Source organism: Ipomoea triloba, chromosome 7 (assembly GCF_003576645.1).
Source record: "Ipomoea triloba cultivar NCNSP0323 chromosome 7, ASM357664v1".
NCBI classification, from domain to species: Eukaryota; Viridiplantae; Streptophyta; class Magnoliopsida; order Solanales; family Convolvulaceae; genus Ipomoea; species Ipomoea triloba.
Genome location: NC_044922.1, coordinates 17,556,023 through 17,574,523, shown reverse-complemented (window position 1 = coordinate 17,574,523; position 18,501 = coordinate 17,556,023). Strand labels below are relative to the sequence as shown.

At 33.1% G+C, this 18,501-nt stretch overlaps 1 long non-coding RNA gene across 1 annotated transcript; it reads right to left on the bottom strand.

The window, feature by feature from the left end:
* Positions 1 to 16,609: 16,609 nt before the first annotated feature.
* Positions 16,610 to 17,228, bottom strand: LOC116025738. Its single transcript, XR_004099714.1, has 2 exons — positions 17,096 to 17,228; positions 16,610 to 16,920 (listed from the first exon to the last, which is right to left on the bottom strand). It is a non-coding gene; the product is annotated as an uncharacterized LOC116025738 (long non-coding RNA).
* Positions 17,229 to 18,501: the final 1,273 nt, after the last annotated feature.

Below are 18,501 nucleotides of genomic sequence, written 5' to 3'. Positions count from 1 at the left end.
CAATGCTACATTTTCATTTTTTTTTTGAATACTATTAACTATATTACAATGCAGTATCTGTTCATAACTATTTTCTCAACCTATTGAAGCACAAGAGTCAGTATTGACAATACTATCCAAAATAGCATATCCAAATTATAAGAAAGCCTATAGATGCCACAATAGATGCGACAATTGCGGAATTTACACTCTGCAAATTTAGATTTGTTCGAGTATGTAAAAAAATTGCGAATACAATCCAAGTAATAAAAGCCCAAGTTTCTTTTGGGTCCCAACTCCAATAAGATCCCCACGCTTCGTTAGCCCACACTGCTCCCGAAAGTATTCCTATGGTTAAAAAGAGAAATCCTAGACTAATAACCCGATAACTCCAAAAATCCAATTGTTGAATGAATTGGGTCCTATAATAATTCTTAGCAGAAAAAAAGAAGTCTTTTGAAAAAGATTTTCCCCAAATAAAAATGACTCAGTTAAAAAATCATTGCCCCCCGAAAAAAGCTAGAGAAGGGTTTGATGCCACTGGACCACAAGATCATTGGCGACAGATGCTACATTTTAGTCAATAGTACTAATATATATATATATATATATATATATATATATATATATAGAGAGAGAGAGAGAGAGAGAGAGAGAGAGAGAGTAGCTAAAATTATGGTAATGTCATGGTATGGCCCATGACAGCGACAAACATGGAGTAGATAGATTTATGGTTTTCCATGCACCCATATGTCGCATCAATTATTTGAGAGTGAATTGAGGATAGGATTCCAAGTCTAGTGGGTAACAATTTGGCATGCGCCAACCATGATTTTAATAATTAATTTAATCTTTATTTATTATTAAATACAAGTATTTAAAGATGAAATGCTTTATCTTTTTTTTTTTTGGGTGTATCTAAGATTTTTACAGTCGAACACAGTGACTAATCTCCTCGTTGAATTGTAAGCACTTCTTTGGCGGGTGCAACTGGCTTGGAGATATAAGACTGCTCCATACCCAATTCCAATGACCGTACTCTTGACCTTTCATTAAGGATGAATGAGTTCCTTGTCACTCAATAATTTTATAAGTAGTAACTAGTGAATAACTGTACTGAATACATAATTTTATTATTATTTTTTTTATATTTGAAACCACGTTATGATAGAACTATGCTGAAGTAGTATGACTCGACTAAGAAAGTGTTGGACAAGAATGGAGCTCGTAAATTTTTAGGTCCGAGAATTGTGCTCCACCATGCCTGATATATAGTTGAATAAGTACTTATACGATATGATGATAAATTGTAGCTTAGTGTGGGTAGTTGGAAAATAAATAAAAGGCTACGTTTTGAAAGGAACAGATGGTTATAACATGTGGAAGAGTATATATCAATGGGGTGCCCAATGCCCACTGCTCATTATCCAAATCATAGTACCTGTTAAAAGAGCAGTTGAAACGTTAGGCCATGAATGATGGGATCTTTTGCATCACTGCATGCATATATAAAAATGCTTATTAAATTACTATATAGTTACACCTAAGCAATTTTTTAAAATTGAAAGTTAAAAGTAATTAATTAACCATCTTCATTAGCATCCCTAAATCCTAAGGTTTTTATTAATTAATTAAGGAATCAATTTAGCTATGACATCATGGTACACGCCAGCTCTCATATTTTTAACATGTTAATCCAGAATGGCAGACAATGACTTTAGATCTAATAATGTATACTCTAAAAAAAAAAAAAAAAAAGAAGAAGATCTAATAATGTATTTTTTTTAAGGGTGAATGAAAAAATCGTGTGACAAAAAGGTGAAATCTCCTCTCAGAGGATGAATGTATTTTTTGCTGAATGCTTGCTCATGCATGAATGAAGGAAAAAATCTGTCTAACACTATTTGGAAATGTAGACTGGGTAAATTTCACTCATGTGTTGGACTAAATTATTCTTTTACCAACGTGAATTTCAAGCTGTAACCCAATCCGAGTGATCATGATCAACCATAGGATACCACTACTCAATCATTATATCTTCGACGGGATTTATATCACAAGATGAACTCCTAATATATATATATGTTTATTTTTGATATATTATATGTTCATTTTTACTATACTATATGTTAAAATGAACTTTTAATACACTAAAAATAAATCTACACGAACCTGTAATACACTAAAAATGAATACGTGGAATACTAAAAACTAAAAATAAACCTATAACAATGTTCATTTTATAATTAAGATGAATCTCAAAGTGCTCGATATAATTTGCTTACCAGTACTCAACTAGTTTACCTTCTAAGTAGGGCAGCAATTAACTAATTAATTACGGAGTAATTAAAAAAGAAAATTATTCTGTACATCAGAGAGTATATTAAACTAACTAAAAAAAGTATAAACTTTTACCTTATAATAATCTATAAATCATATAGGCTTGATCAAACAAGTGTTAGGAAGAATCAAATTTGTAATCTTAAAATACAATAATCATATGTTTTATCCACTCCACCACCCCTTTTGAGGCCACTCAATATTTTTTTTTTTCATATGATAAACAGAGTATTTGTTATCTTGTGTGTGTGTGTGTTTGTGTTTGTGTTTGTGTGTAACATTTGATTCATCGTTTGAGTCACTTTATATAATTTTTAAAAAGGATAAGAGTCTAATAAGTCCTTCTATCATATGTCAAATTAATTAGACTCTCAAACCAAAAAAAAAATAAAAATAGTTACTCTTAAAATGATTAAAATTGTGAAATTTACTTATTTAACAGGTTACCAAAATATAATTGTTAATTTTACTTGCATGATATCCTAAATGGCATCTCATTCAATTTTTTAAAATTGTTTTTTACAAAAGTTATCTACTTTTTCATCCAGATCAGATGAAGAAGCTAGTAGTTTCTCCATCCGTTTAGAACGAAGTATTAGGACTCTATCTATTTGACTCATATTAGGATTATCTATTTGACTCATATTAGGATTATCTATTCTAGGCTTTCTAAGACTCTACTTGTAAAAATACATTCTCTACTCTTTATCATTGTAACAAGAACTCTATCAATACAATATCCAGTTCTCATCTGGTATCAGCTAGCCTAGGTTTCTTTCCCGATGGCTGACGGATCTGTTAATTCATCCGAACGGACCGTTTCTGATGTTGTTGTTTCTTCCACTGTTTCTTCGGCTGTTGCAACTCTTTCTACTGCACATCACTATGTGAGCATCAAGCTCACCAATAAGAATTTCTTGTTTTGGCGAACACAAGTTGTTCCTTTTTTTGCGTGGCTATGAACTAATCGGTTTCGTCGATGGTACGAATCCGTGCCCTCCTGCGTTTCTACCTACTGTTGCTCCATCTAATCCGGTTGCTGAGGTTGCTTCTTCTACTCCGCCACCTGCTACGCCTAATCCGTTGTTCGCTCCGTGGGTACGTCAAGATCAGGCGGTTCTCAGCATGCTAATTTCGTCTTTATCGTCGGAGGTCATGTATCTTGCGGTTGGTTGTCGTACGTCACAGGAACTTTGGGTGGCTCTTGAACGAGCTCTAGCTTCCTCCAGTAATGCTCGGATCATGCACCTTCTCGGTCAGCTTCAAACAATCCGCCAGGGGGATGCTTCGGCTGTTGATTTCATAGCCCGTGCGCAGGTTCTGGTCGAGGACCTTGCCCTTGCTGGGTGTTCAGTGCCATTGGAGGAGCTTAATATGTATGTGTTTAGAGGTTTGCGACCAGAGTATCACTCCGTCATTACCTCCTTGAACGTCAATGGTCGGCCGGTAAGTCTTCCTGCTCTTGCTGATTTACTGGGGTCGCACGAGTTCTCGGTCGGCGACGGGTATGGCGGTGTCCAGCCGTCCTCTGCTGCTGCGTTTACAGTTCACTACGGTGGTGGGGGGTGGCGTCCATGGCGTGGCGGCAGTTCGCAGCGTGGCGGTGGGGCTCCGTCTCGTCCCTCCAATGTCGGCAACTCTTGGCCGAATGGGCAGCAGCAGGCTGTGCAGAGAGGACGTGGAGGCAGCAGGTCTCGTGGGCATGGTTCCAGAAACAATAATTGGCAGCCACGTTGCCAATTATGTGGTAATGTTGGTCACATTGCTCCTGCTTGTTACTCTTTGGTTGGTACGCGTCCTCAGGTTAATTTAATCTACTCAGAAGGAACTCCAGATCTTGCCTCTGACTCGCATCTTTGGATTCCTGACACCGGGGCAACGAACCATGCCACACCTGATATTGCTGCATTATCTACATCCGAGGAGTATAATGGTGGTGATTCTCTTCGTGTTGGTGATGGTAAGGGTTTGATTATTAGTCATACTGGCCATGCTACCTTTCCTACTCCTAGGGTTTTTCAGTTGTATGATGTTTTACATGTTCCTGGTTTATCCTCTTCTCTTTTATCTGTTCAGCGTTTTGCTAAAGATAATGACGTTTTCTTTGAGTTTCATCCGTCTTTCTTTGTTGTGAAGGATATAACAACCAAAGCAATCCTCCTGCGCTTCCTGTTCCGAAAGTCAGTCCCCAGGCTTTTGTTTCCTCGCGTGCTTCCTCGTCGGTGTGGCACGATCGTTTGGGTTATCCTCATCAAAGAGTCTTAAGTCAAATTCTTCCTTTTTGTTCTGTTAGTAGTTCTAGTCGTGTTTCTCGTTGTACTTCTACTTTATGTTCTGCGTGTCAATTGGGTAAATCTGCTCGATTCCCATTGCCACGTGTTGAGTCTGCTAGTTCGAATGTTCTTGATTTAATTTATACTGATATTTGGGGACCAGCTCCTGTTTTGTCATCCTCTGGTTATCGTTATTTTGTTCTTTTTGTCGATGATCATTCTCGTTATACATGGTTTTTTCCTATGAAACAGAAATCTGACTTGTATGCCATCTTTGATCAGTTTCGTGCCTTAGTTGAACGCTCCTTTAATCGTAAAATTAAGTCTGTTCAGTCTGATTTAGGAGCAGAATACAAAAAGCTGCATTCTTCGTTTGTTCAGTTAGGAATTAATCATAGACAATCATGTGCCTACACTCATGAACAAAATGGGCGTGTAGAGAGGAAACATAGACATGTTGTTGAAACCGGTCTCACTCTTATGGCTCGTGCTTCTGTGCCATCTCGTTTTTGGGATTTTGCTTTTGAGACTGTTGTTTACTTGATTAACAAAATGCCCTCCGCTGTGTTACAAAATTCCAGTCCTCATAGGCTATTACATAAATCTTCTCCCTCGTATTCTTTCCTTCGAGTTTTTGGCTGTCTGTGTTATCCTCACTTGCGTCCCTATAACCGTCATAAAATGTCATTCAGGTCATCTCCCTGTGTCTTCCTAGGTTACCCTACGTCCTTTAGGGGGTACAGGTGCATGGACTTACAGATTAATAAGATTTATGTTTGCAGACATGTGCACTTTGATGAGAATGTGTTTCCTTTTGTTAGTAAAGTTGTTGTGCAGCCACCACCGTCTACGCAACAACTTTGGGCTGAGTCCGTATTGCAGTTACAGCCACCTGTGCGTGCTGATCATGATCAGTCCACATCATCTGCTGAGCCTGTTGTTGCCCCGGCTCGCCAGAGGGGTCGGCCTCGTGGTAGGTCCACACGTCCGACTATTCGGTCCCATACGATGGCTACTAGGAGTCGGTCTGTGGCTCCACTTTTGGCTTTGTCTGCTCAGGTTTGTCCTCTAGAACCTACTTGTTACACTCAGGCTGTTAAATTTCCAGAATGGCGTGAGGCAATGGATCAAGAATTCAATGCACTCCTACATAATCAGACTTGGGTTCTGGTCCCTCCTCACTCAGGTATGAATATAATTGGCTGCAAGTGGGTTTTTCGGACCAAACGTAAAGCTGATGGTTCAATAGAAAGGCACAAGGCAAGGCTGGTAGCAAAGGGTTTTAACCAGGTCCCTGGTGAGGACTTCTTTGATACATTCAGTCCAGTTGTTAAACCCACTACAGTCAGATTGCTGTTAAGTTTGGCTATTTCTTCAGGATGGGTGATTAGGCAGCTTGACATACATAATGCTTTTTTGAATGGCACGTTAACTGAAACTGTTTATATGCGTCAACCTCCTGGATATGTTGACACTCACTTGCATGATCATGTCTGTTTGTTGCGACGCTCTTTATATGGTTTNTTTTTTGCTTTCGATTGATTTTATCGCTTCAAATACTGATGTGTCATTATTTTACTATTCTCGTGGTTCTGTCTGTGTATACTTGTTAATATATGTTGATGACATATTGGTTATGGGAAATGATCAGCAATTGGTGGCTGATCTTCTATCTAAATTGGCTTCTGCCTTTAAGATTAGAGATCTTGGTTATCTTGGGTTTTTCCTTGGAATTGAACTTGTGAAATCTGGCACTGGTGTTTTCCATTCTTAGAAGCGATATATGGCAGATATTCTTAAACGGGCTGGTATGACTTATTGTAAGCCTCTAGCAACACCTATTGCTGCGTCCAAACCTCCGTTGCTTAATGCAGATCCGTTTGATGATCCAACCAAATACAGAAGCTTGGCTGGTGCTCTGCAATATCTCACAATCACGCGACCGGATCTGTCTTTTGCGGTCAATCAGCTCTGTCAACATATGCATGCTCTTACTCTGACCCATTGGGAGCAGTTGAAACAAGTACTCAGGTATGTCAAGGGCACTCTATCTTTCGGGCTACGTGTGACTCAGTCAAAGTCTAGGGAACTTCATGCCTTCTCTGATTCCGACTGGGCTGGTTGTCCTGAAGATCGTAAGTCTACTTGTGGGTATGCAGTGTTTCTTCCTGAAGATCGTAAGTCTACTTGTGGGTATGCAGTGTTTCTTGGCACCAATCGTAAGTCTACTTGTGGGTATGCAGTGTTTCTTGGCACCAATCTTGTGTCTTGGGTGTGCAAGAAGCAAAAGACAGGCACCAATCTTGTGTCTTGGGTGTGCAAGAAGCAAAAGACAGTTGCAAGATTTGTGTCTTGGGTGTGCAAGAAGCAAAAGACAGTTGCAAGATCTTCCACTTGGGTGTGCAAGAAGCAAAAGACAGTTGCAAGATCTTCCATAGAGGCTGAGTACAAGGCCTTAGCAGATGTCTGTGCTTAGGTTATTTGGATCATGTCATTACTACGAGAAATCAACATCGATGGTGTTCCAGCTCCAAAGCTGTGGTGTGACAATCTGGGTGCTACCTACATGTGTGCCAACCCTATATTTCATGCCAGGACAAAACATGTGGAGATTGACTATCACTTTGTTCGAGATAGGGTTGCTAATGGTGACATTCAGGTGAACTTTATCTCAACAATAGATCAACTAGCTGACATCTTTACGAAAGCTTTGCCTAGTCCTAGATTTAATTTTCTTAGAGACAAGCTTCAGGTTACCAGTCTACCTTCCGCTTGAGGGGGAGTATTAGGACTCTATCTATTTGACTCATATTAGGATTATCTATTTGACTCATATTAGGATTATCTATTCTAGGCTTTCTAAGACTCTACTTGTATATATACATTCTCTACTCTTTATCATTGTAACAAGAACTCTATCAATACAATATTCAGTTCTCATCCGAAGAAGCCATGGCTGCTTCGTTCAAATCATACGAAGATGCTAGCAAGATCGGACGGAGAAGCTCACCAAGTTTTTTCGTCAATGTTTAATTGGACGGAGCTGTCTAGTTCGACATGAACGAAGAACCATCTATTTTATTTTTAAAAAATATATATTTTTTTGAATATTTTTATTTTTAAAAAATATAATTATTTTTATTTTAAAATAATTTTTAAAATATTAATCTACGTGGCATCCGTGTAACGTGTGACTTGGGGGTAACATGCTATTATAGGTCAAATTGGTTGATTGCACATTTTAACAAATTTAAAGGTTCTATTGAATTTTTTAGTTTGAAGGTCTAATTATATTTTGGTATATAATTGGATGGTTTATTTGACTTTTATCTTAAAACTAGTTTTATACACGTATTGCGCGAATGGGTTAATGCCCAATGTTTATATTTAAATAAATATTTGAAAATATATCAATACAAGATTATATAGGAGAAATTTTTACATGGGTAATTGAATGTCAAATTTTTTTATTTAAATATCTAACTCAAAGTATATGAATCCAAGATAATATAGAAAATTCATTATAATTATTACTAAAATAAATGTTTGCAACCTTGTAAATTGATAGTCTAAATATTTGGTCTAAAAATGATAGTCTAAATAAGTACTACTTTTAATTTGAATTTTTCTAAGTGTTCTTAATTCTCTTTTGAGTAACATTATAATTGTCTTCATCTTTACTATTTGTTCTCTTCATTTTTGTTGGTAGTGTGTTATTTGCAATTCGGTTATTGTTGGTAGCATAGATGACAACGTCATGCAATGAGATTATGATATAGGAGCTATGGACTTTCCTTTAGGTGTTCTGCTTGGGGTTCAACCATTATTGTTGAATGAGTTATTGTGGATAAAGAAATCCCTAGTTTAAAAAAAAAAGATTAAATAAATTAATAAAAATTTGAGAATTTAAAATATTATGTATTCCAAAGATATTAAAAGGTAGTTTCTCNGTGTCTTGGGTGTGCAAGAAGCAAAAGACAGTTGCAAGATCTTCCATAGAGGCTGAGTACAAGGCCTTAGCAGATGTCTGTGCTTAGGTTATTTGGATCATGTCATTACTACGAGAAATCAACATCGATGGTGTTCCAGCTCCAAAGCTGTGGTGTGACAATCTGGGTGCTACCTACATGTGTGCCAACCCTATATTTCATGCCAGGACAAAACATGTGGAGATTGACTATCACTTTGTTCGAGATAGGGTTGCTAATGGTGACATTCAGGTGAACTTTATCTCAACAATAGATCAACTAGCTGACATCTTTACGAAAGCTTTGCCTAGTCCTAGATTTAATTTTCTTAGAGACAAGCTTCAGGTTACCAGTCTACCTTCCGCTTGAGGGGGAGTATTAGGACTCTATCTATTTGACTCATATTAGGATTATCTATTTGACTCATATTAGGATTATCTATTCTAGGCTTTCTAAGACTCTACTTGTATATATACATTCTCTACTCTTTATCATTGTAACAAGAACTCTATCAATACAATATTCAGTTCTCATCCGAAGAAGCCATGGCTGCTTCGTTCAAATCATACGAAGATGCTAGCAAGATCGGACGGAGAAGCTCACCAAGTTTTTTCGTCAATGTTTAATTGGACGGAGCTGTCTAGTTCGACATGAACGAAGAACCATCTATTTTATTTTTAAAAAATATATATTTTTTTGAATATTTTTATTTTTAAAAAATATAATTATTTTTATTTTAAAATAATTTTTAAAATATTAATCTACGTGGCATCCGTGTAACGTGTGACTTGGGGGTAACATGCTATTATAGGTCAAATTGGTTGATTGCACATTTTAACAAATTTAAAGGTTCTATTGAATTTTTTAGTTTGAAGGTCTAATTATATTTTGGTATATAATTGGATGGTTTATTTGACTTTTATCTTAAAACTAGTTTTATACACGTATTGCGCGAATGGGTTAATGCCCAATGTTTATATTTAAATAAATATTTGAAAATATATCAATACAAGATTATATAGGAGAAATTTTTACATGGGTAATTGAATGTCAAATTTTTTTATTTAAATATCTAACTCAAAGTATATGAATCCAAGATAATATAGAAAATTCATTATAATTATTACTAAAATAAATGTTTGCAACCTTGTAAATTGATAGTCTAAATATTTGGTCTAAAAATGATAGTCTAAATAAGTACTACTTTTAATTTGAATTTTTCTAAGTGTTCTTAATTCTCTTTTGAGTAACATTATAATTGTCTTCATCTTTACTATTTGTTCTCTTCATTTTTGTTGGTAGTGTGTTATTTGCAATTCGGTTATTGTTGGTAGCATAGATGACAACGTCATGCAATGAGATTATGATATAGGAGCTATGGACTTTCCTTTAGGTGTTCTGCTTGGGGTTCAACCATTATTGTTGAATGAGTTATTGTGGATAAAGAAATCCCTAGTTTAAAAAAAAAAGATTAAATAAATTAATAAAAATTTGAGAATTTAAAATATTATGTATTCCAAAGATATTAAAAGGTAGTTTCTCGCTTCAATTTGCTGGGTAATGGGTTATTTGAGTACTTTCATTGTCAACAAATCCCCCAAGTAGTTAATATGATTGGTTTCAAACTATTCTTTTTTATTTTTTTTCATGATATTAAAGAAATACATATGTATCATTTTTTGGTGTAACTACTAATTTATTTAATTCAATAAGAGTAAAATAGAGTGGTTCTGCTTCAATTTGTTGGGTTATTTGAGTACTCTCTTTGTCAATCACTCAACCAATCCCCAAGTAGTTAATATAATTAGTTTGAAATTATTTTAAATTTTTTTCATAGTATTAATAAAATACTTGGTAAATAAATATATAATATTATTTTGTACTATAACTTTGATATTTAATTACAAGATATTGTAAAAATAAGATAATGTACAATGTAATGAATATCAATTGATAAATTTGAATGTAAAGAATCTTTGTATGAGAGAAAATAAAGACAATATAACTAATGAAATTATTTCTCTTATTTAATTTAATTTTTTGATAATGAATAATTTTTTCAAATAAAGGTATTGTAGACACATAATTCTAAATTAAAGAAATACATATATGTATCATTTTTTGTTATAGCTACTAATTTATTTAATTTAATAAGAGTAAAATAGAGTGAGAAACTTAATTATGTCAAATTTGATTGATATAATGTTCGAACCTAAGACCTTTCTTATAGAAATTAATGGGTAAGTTAAAAGTTAACGGAATGTTAACGGAGAAGAGAATATTTAACGGAAAACTTAACGGATAATCATTAAAGTAAGGTTAAATTAGGTAATCTCTATTAATAATATTACTCTGAATTATCTTAACCATCTATTTAATTAAATAATTCATCTGAACCATCCATTTGATTAAATAATTTGACCGTCATTTTTTCTACCCATTTTAGGTCTAAGTCTCTTTGGCTTTTCTACCCATTTTAGGTCTAACTCTCTTTGGCTCTTATTAGTATATATAGTAGATTTTAAAAAAATATTACTATATTAGTTAATAGAAAATAATTAATGGTGGCTTATCAATTAAGGCGATAAGCCCACGTTTAGGCCCGTTTTCATCCCGGCGCCCCATTATCGAGCCCTATAAAACCCATTTCAGCCTATTAATAACCCACAACTTGATATGGACGGGCCATTTCGACATGGGCCGAAATTGCCAGCCATATTAACTCTTTCTTTCATAATATGGTTTATTTATCTAGGACCTAATAGCAGCATGAACAATAATAATAGGATTAATTAAATTGGTAATAGTTCTTCCATATATAGATTTAAATGAACATACACAAAGAGAAGTCGAAGAATAATACACATTATAATTTAGAATGCAAGGTCATACATCAATTTTAGGTTTAAAAAATGGAGGGATAATTTTGTCTCATCATTGTCTTTTTTTCTTCCTAAAATCCATGGAATTAAAATCCCATTGGGAGCCATGGGATTCTAATTCCATGAAATGAGAGAATTGCAATTTCCTCCAACCAAACAAAGGAATTTAATTGCATTCGAAATTAAGTGGGAATGGAATTGTAATGCCCTCAAACCAAACGCCCTGTAAAAGTTTTAGACGGAAGGGAAATAATTGAATTGAATTGTACAAATACATATATGGAAACATATTACAAGATAAATGTTATTAAATATGATGAATTAGTTGATTATAGATTTTAAATAAGATTCATTATGTTAGGTGAACCGTGATCCACAGTATAATTTGCAGCCTGCATTTAGGCCCATTTTCAAATACCAAGCAATTTATATCGTGGACTTTGGATCAAAATGACATCATTTTGATATCTAAGCTTTATCATATGTTGTAGTTTCCAGTCTTTCATGTTTCACCAGAAATTTTAATTTATTCTAGGTACAGAATTGATACTCTTAAGGATATAAGTTCATAACACGAGACACAAAAACTCACAACATAAAACAAATACACATGTTATATATTTACTTATTCTCAAATCTAATTTATGTAGGTAATTTATGTCCTATATGCACATAATTTCATAATATAAGACATAAATTCGTAAAATAAGACACAATATGTTGTGTTACACAACTACTAATCTATTTCAGGTACAGAACTCATATGCTTTAAGGTTTAAAATTGCATAACATGAGACACAGAAACACATAACACAAGACACATACACATGTTTTATATTAACTTTAGTTCAGGTGCAGAATCAATATGCTTAAGGTACAGAATTGCATAAGATACAAAAACGCATGCTATATTACTTTATTTTAGGTACAGAATCCATACGCTTAAGGTACATAATTGCATAACATGAGGCACAGAAACGTATAACACAAGACATACACATGTTGTAGAGTTAAAAAAAACAACCAAAAAAAATAAAGAAAAATAAAAAAAATAAAAAAACTCTGTAACGTGAACTGAACAACAAACTTTCACTGTCAAAATTAAAATTCAAAACGACGTCTTACATGACTAAGGATCCACACTATAACGATTGCAAATATCGCAAACCTCATTTTCAACCCTTTGTTTAACCCGTTTCAGCCCACTTTATTTTGGGCTAAATAATAACCAGCCCAATTTATTCACATTTCGTTGTGGAGCCATCAAATGTGGAAAAGGCAAATTATACTATGAATCATGATTTATATTTTTTTTGAGCATCCACATTATTAGTATAATGAATTTTTATTTTTAATGTTGTACTGAAAAATTCATTTTTAAGTAGTATATTAAATAATAAACTTTTAGCATATAAACAATAATTTTAAAAAAAAATGAACATTCAATATATTAAAAATGAACATTTTTAATACAGCGGGAAGTCATACTCAATTGTAGGGCTTGGTTCTCCTCGCCCCCTTCTTTTCTTTCTAATGTAATTTGCTTCGGATATTGGTTCTTAAAGTAATGCTATTGGTTGTTTGTTTTCAAAAAAAAATGAACCTTTAGTATGTTTATTTTTAATGTTGTAGTTTATTTTTAAGTAGTATACTAAATAATGAACTTTCAGCATATAAAAAATAAATTTTAAAAAATGAACATTCAATGTATTAAAAATGAACCTTTAGTATAATAAAAATAATGAACATTATGTCAATATATAGTTTATCTTACAAAGTGAACTATGGTTCATACAGGGCCGGATCTGAGCATGTCTAACATGTGCAACCGCACATGGCCCCCAATTTTTTGGGGCCCCATATTTAAAAAAAATATTATATGTATATATAGTTTACAAAAATATAATTTAGGCTAGGGGGTGTTTGGTTATTGGCTTATAAGCCAGATTTTAGCTTATTTGACCAAGTTTAGCTTTTTGACTAACCAATAAGCTATTTTGAAGTGTTTGGTAAATGGCTTATTGGCCTTGGCTTATTGGGCCAATAAGCTGAAAATTGAAAAGCTAATGAATGTAGCTTTTTGTATCAGCTGGTTGGGAACAATGGGTATATTGACTATTTTATCCTTTAAAATCAATGGGATTTACTTTTAAATGGGTGGTGTGTTTGTTATTTTATAATAATAATAATAATAATACCCTTAAATGTCATTTTACATTCAATCAGCTACTAGTAAACAGCTAATTTACCAAACAATTTTTTATAACCAGCTAATACAACCAGCTGGTCAAACCAGTTAACGCAATCAGTCATCAGCTACTAGCTAAACCAACCAGCTATCAGCTATAAGCTATCAGCCGTTTGCCAAACACCCCCTAAATGTATGAAGATTGGACCAATTTGTGACAAGATGAAATTGAGACATATATATATATATATATATATATATATATACTAATCCAAAAACATTGCACATTCCGTTCGGCAATTATATTTCATAAATCATAATATCATCACATCTCAATTAGACAATTAGCAAATTTTCAATTCCCAACCCTATAAAATACGGCAATACCGTAACGAAATTCGACAATTCCCAATTCACAATTCGGTAATTTCATAGATCACAGACCGCAACTCAACTGATTCTTCAATTCTTCAATTCTTCTTGATCACACAAACTCTCAAGTTCTTCAATTCTCTTAACAGGTAATTAAAATTACGTATTTTTCATAATTTTTGTTTATTGTTTTAAGAATTTGTTTCTTGATTAATTATTTATTCATAGAGTTTCTAAGTAAATTCTTTTTTCCTTAGTATTTTATAATTATGTCTTCTAGAAAATATATATCTTGGTCTAAGAAGCGTAAAAGAAAAGAAAAATTGTGCAACTAACTCAATCTCAAAAAGGAGGTCTTGAAAAATTCATTACAAAACAAACTCAATGGATTAGCTTTAATCTCCATTGAAAATGAGCTTTTTGAAAGAAGTTGATATCAAAAGTTTGATAAATGATTTTGCGTCTAAATGTGCACGACGCATGTCACTTTTTAAATAAAATTTTACATATATATTTTTTATACAATATTTATATTTTGATACAACTTTTTGAACAACTATTATTTATATATAGAAATTACTCGGAAAAAAAAGTCCAAATTAAAATATGGTACAGGGCCTCAATTTTTATTGGAACGGCCCTGGGTTCATAATATAATGATGAGTTAATACCATATGGGGTCTTCCGAGTATAGTGATTTTGCCATATTTAATCCTAAACTTTTGAATTGCCTCGCACTTTACTTTTGCAGTCATTCCAGGGATAGGGTCTTGTAGGCTTAGGATTAGTCTGGTAAAATTAATATTACTTAAGTATTTTTTAAAAATAAGTGAAAAGCTTAATAATTAATGGATTATAAAAGTGGATTTCACACGTAGTAGTAGTAACAATAACAATAACAATAACAATAATAATAATAATAATAATTACAAATAAATAAATAACAAACAAACAAATAAAAAGAAATGCCTAATCATTTTACTAGATTTTTGTGGGCTGCATTTCATTTTTCAACCCTTTTTGCTTTTTAGTCTTCAATTTTTGACTTTTTGTAGAAAGTGTTTGTTTTTGCCGGCAACTTGCATTGACTAATATGTATGGCTCTAAAACTTTTAGATGTGAGTGAAATAATTGAATAGGATTGTACAAATACTTTAAATTTGGTATCAATTATCAAATATAAAATAGCAAAAACTTGTTTGAGACCGTCTCATTGTGAGACGGGTCGGGTCAAGTCGAAAATGTGATACTTATACACACAAATGTAATACTTATATGCTCAACTGTAATACTATTCAGGGATAAAAATTTTGTTACTTATAATGGTAAATGTAATATTTTTAAAGGAAAATGTAATATTTTTACATTTCAATTTAAAAGTATTACATTTTTCTTCAAAAGTATTATATTTTTCCTTAGAAGGGAAACATTACTTATAATGGAAAATGTAATACTTTTGATGGAAAATATAATACTTTTACATCAAAATGCAAAATTATTACTATACATTTTTCCTTACAAATGATAAAAATTTTATTCCTGATTAGTATTACAGTCGAGCATATAAGTATGATATTTGCATGTTAATTCAACCCGACCCGACCCGTCTCACAAATAAGGATCCGTGAGATGGTCTCACACAAGTGTGACCCATATAAAAAAGTTTGTTTATGTTGTAAACTTGTAATTGATTCCTTTAATTTATCCATTTATCTTATTATAATCTCCCTTAACATCCTATAATTTTTTTTGATAACCAAAATTTTCAACTTCCCTTGACTATATCCTGAAATCTATGAACCCACCCCAAACTTATTAAGAGGCGAATTAGCCAATCTTATAATCTCCCTCAATTTCCTATAATATTTTTTGATAATCCAAACTTTATCATATTATGTTATGAATTTCATAAACCCATTACAAACCTATTAGGAGGTAAATTGGATGAGAGCAATAATTATGATGATAATGATCTTATTATTGATCAATTCATTATGATGTAAAGTTGAGTATTCTTTCCATAACTGATTGTTTGAGAAAGTATGTTTAATGGAGATTAAGTGATGATTGTTTGTAAGGTATTTATTGGGACTGTGGTTAGATAGACAATATCGAAGATGGTGTAAGAAGAAGAGGTAGTGTGAATGGCTGACGGCGTCGCAACGGCAAGGGGTTTGTAACGGTGGCAATGTTTTTTTTTTCTTTTTCTTTTTCTTGGTAGGGTTTGTAGCCATGCATCGTTTGGTCTACTGATACCAGATGATGAGAGCAATAATTGTGCGAATGATCTTGATCAATTCATTATGATAAATGATAATATTCCTAATAATATAGGGAGATGGAGAATGAATTCTAGTGTGCCTAGAATATAAAGTCCTAATAAATTGGGCGAATCTTATAATTTCTCTGGATTAAGTTTTTCATTATTTTATCATCCCCATCCTAGGCTTTCCACCATGATTCCATTAGCACTATTTGAGGTAAGAGATTAGAAATTACTGACTCATTATTTTTTGACGTTGTAGGTGGTCGGAAACCTGATTTTTTACACAATCTCTTAATTTTCAATCACTTTTCAATGGTCAGAAATCACAGACTTCTCCATCCTCCAAAAACATGCCAACATATAATTATAAAAATATATTACTCCATACGTTAATAGGCTATTTTTCCATTTCTGAAATATCCCAACATGAAGAACATAGCTAGAGTAGAGTAGGAAATTTAGTATGCAGACATCAATCTGGAGTAGTTATAATCCATATATGCTTGATTTATTTATTATTCCCTCTGTCCCATTTTATTTGTCATGTCCTCAGCCACAGCACGGTGGAGTATACCCCAGGAGCTTAGCACGGCCGATGATTGCGCCACAGCACCGCGGTTTCGTTGCAACAACTCCCTTTGCTATATGTCGCCTGCATCAACAATGTTCAGTAGCAGTTAAGCCATGGTATCATATCAATCAATATAATATATATTTCTGATAATTTATATCATTGAGAATAATTCTTGAAACTATAATTCAATCAGAAAGATATATATAAGATGGCGTGCATGTTTGTATCGTCATCAACTTCTACTCATACATACCGGAAAACTTCCCCGCGGTTGTTGGGGTTGCAAAAACCAGTAGTGCTGCGGCGGCGATCATGGCAAGAATGAAGACCAGAGAGAGTGGTTTGGACTTCATGGCTGATATGTGTGGTTTTTGTGTGTACACTAAACTAAGATTTGCCTTCTTTTATAGGCGCAATATAAGATGAGGAAGATCCACGACCACAAGAAAGCACTACCTAGAATTAGGGAGTATTCAATCATGATTTTTGTAGAATTTTAAATATTTTTAAAATGATTGATTTTAATTAATTTTTATTGACATATGTCCGTTTGGAAAGCAGGATAATGACATCTGAAAAATGAGACACTTTTAGTGTTTGGTTGCATTAGGGAAACTGTCTTAGTGTGTTTGGTTCATTTTCTTGATAATGAGTAGAATTGAATAATTAAACATTTTAATTATTTTATTTAGAATATAAAAATATTTATCTACACTTATAATAAGAGCCAATAATGTTAAACATGTTGGTGTAATAGTCTGCTCTAACATATTGTACTTTGTGTTGTTCTTACTGTGCAACCTTCAATTAAATTCCTAATATATCCTAATTATTTATAATTTTATCAAATTCTTTCCGTTAAATATAACGGAAGTTTAACATTAAATTCTTTAGGCAATTTGTTTCTTTACTGCAGTTTTCAAACAAATTGGTAATATTTTATAATACAATTCTGTATAGATTTCTAACTTAAAATTAGAATATTCAACTCTTAATAGGATTCTATAATACAATTTTGTATAGATTCCTAACTATTTTAGTTACTCCTAACTCCCTAATCTATAATTTTTAAATTTATGTTGTGATTCACATTATGTTATTTCATAACATCCTTTATGAACATATATTTCCCATGGCACAAAGATATTAGTTATGACAAATGCAGTAAAGTTAATTGATATTGGCACACAAACTGTGGGCTGGAGTTGTACAGTTCTTGTCATTAAGAAAAACCGAAACAAAAAACGCTATTGAAACGTCTAAGAAAAAGTATATGCCCATCGTTCTTGACCAATTAAGGAACATTAATTTAAAAATATGCATAGGGTATTGGTTTAATCGCGTAACGTGCGCATGATAACTAATACTGTAATAATAATAAATACCAGAGATTAGCAAACACTTGTCTCTAAAAGACAATAATATTATTTCGTTAGATATGGTCATTATCAACGCATGTTTGGACTATATTTCTTGTTATATTATGGATCAAGATTCATCTTACATTGTGTACTCTATGTCCCTATTCAAAACATATTATGTATTTATATTATGTACCTGAAATTAACATATTATATACTCTCATCTGTCCCATTTTGTTTGTCTAGTTGAATTAACAAGACTTGATTGCAGTTATTTTTAATTTAATTATATTATTCA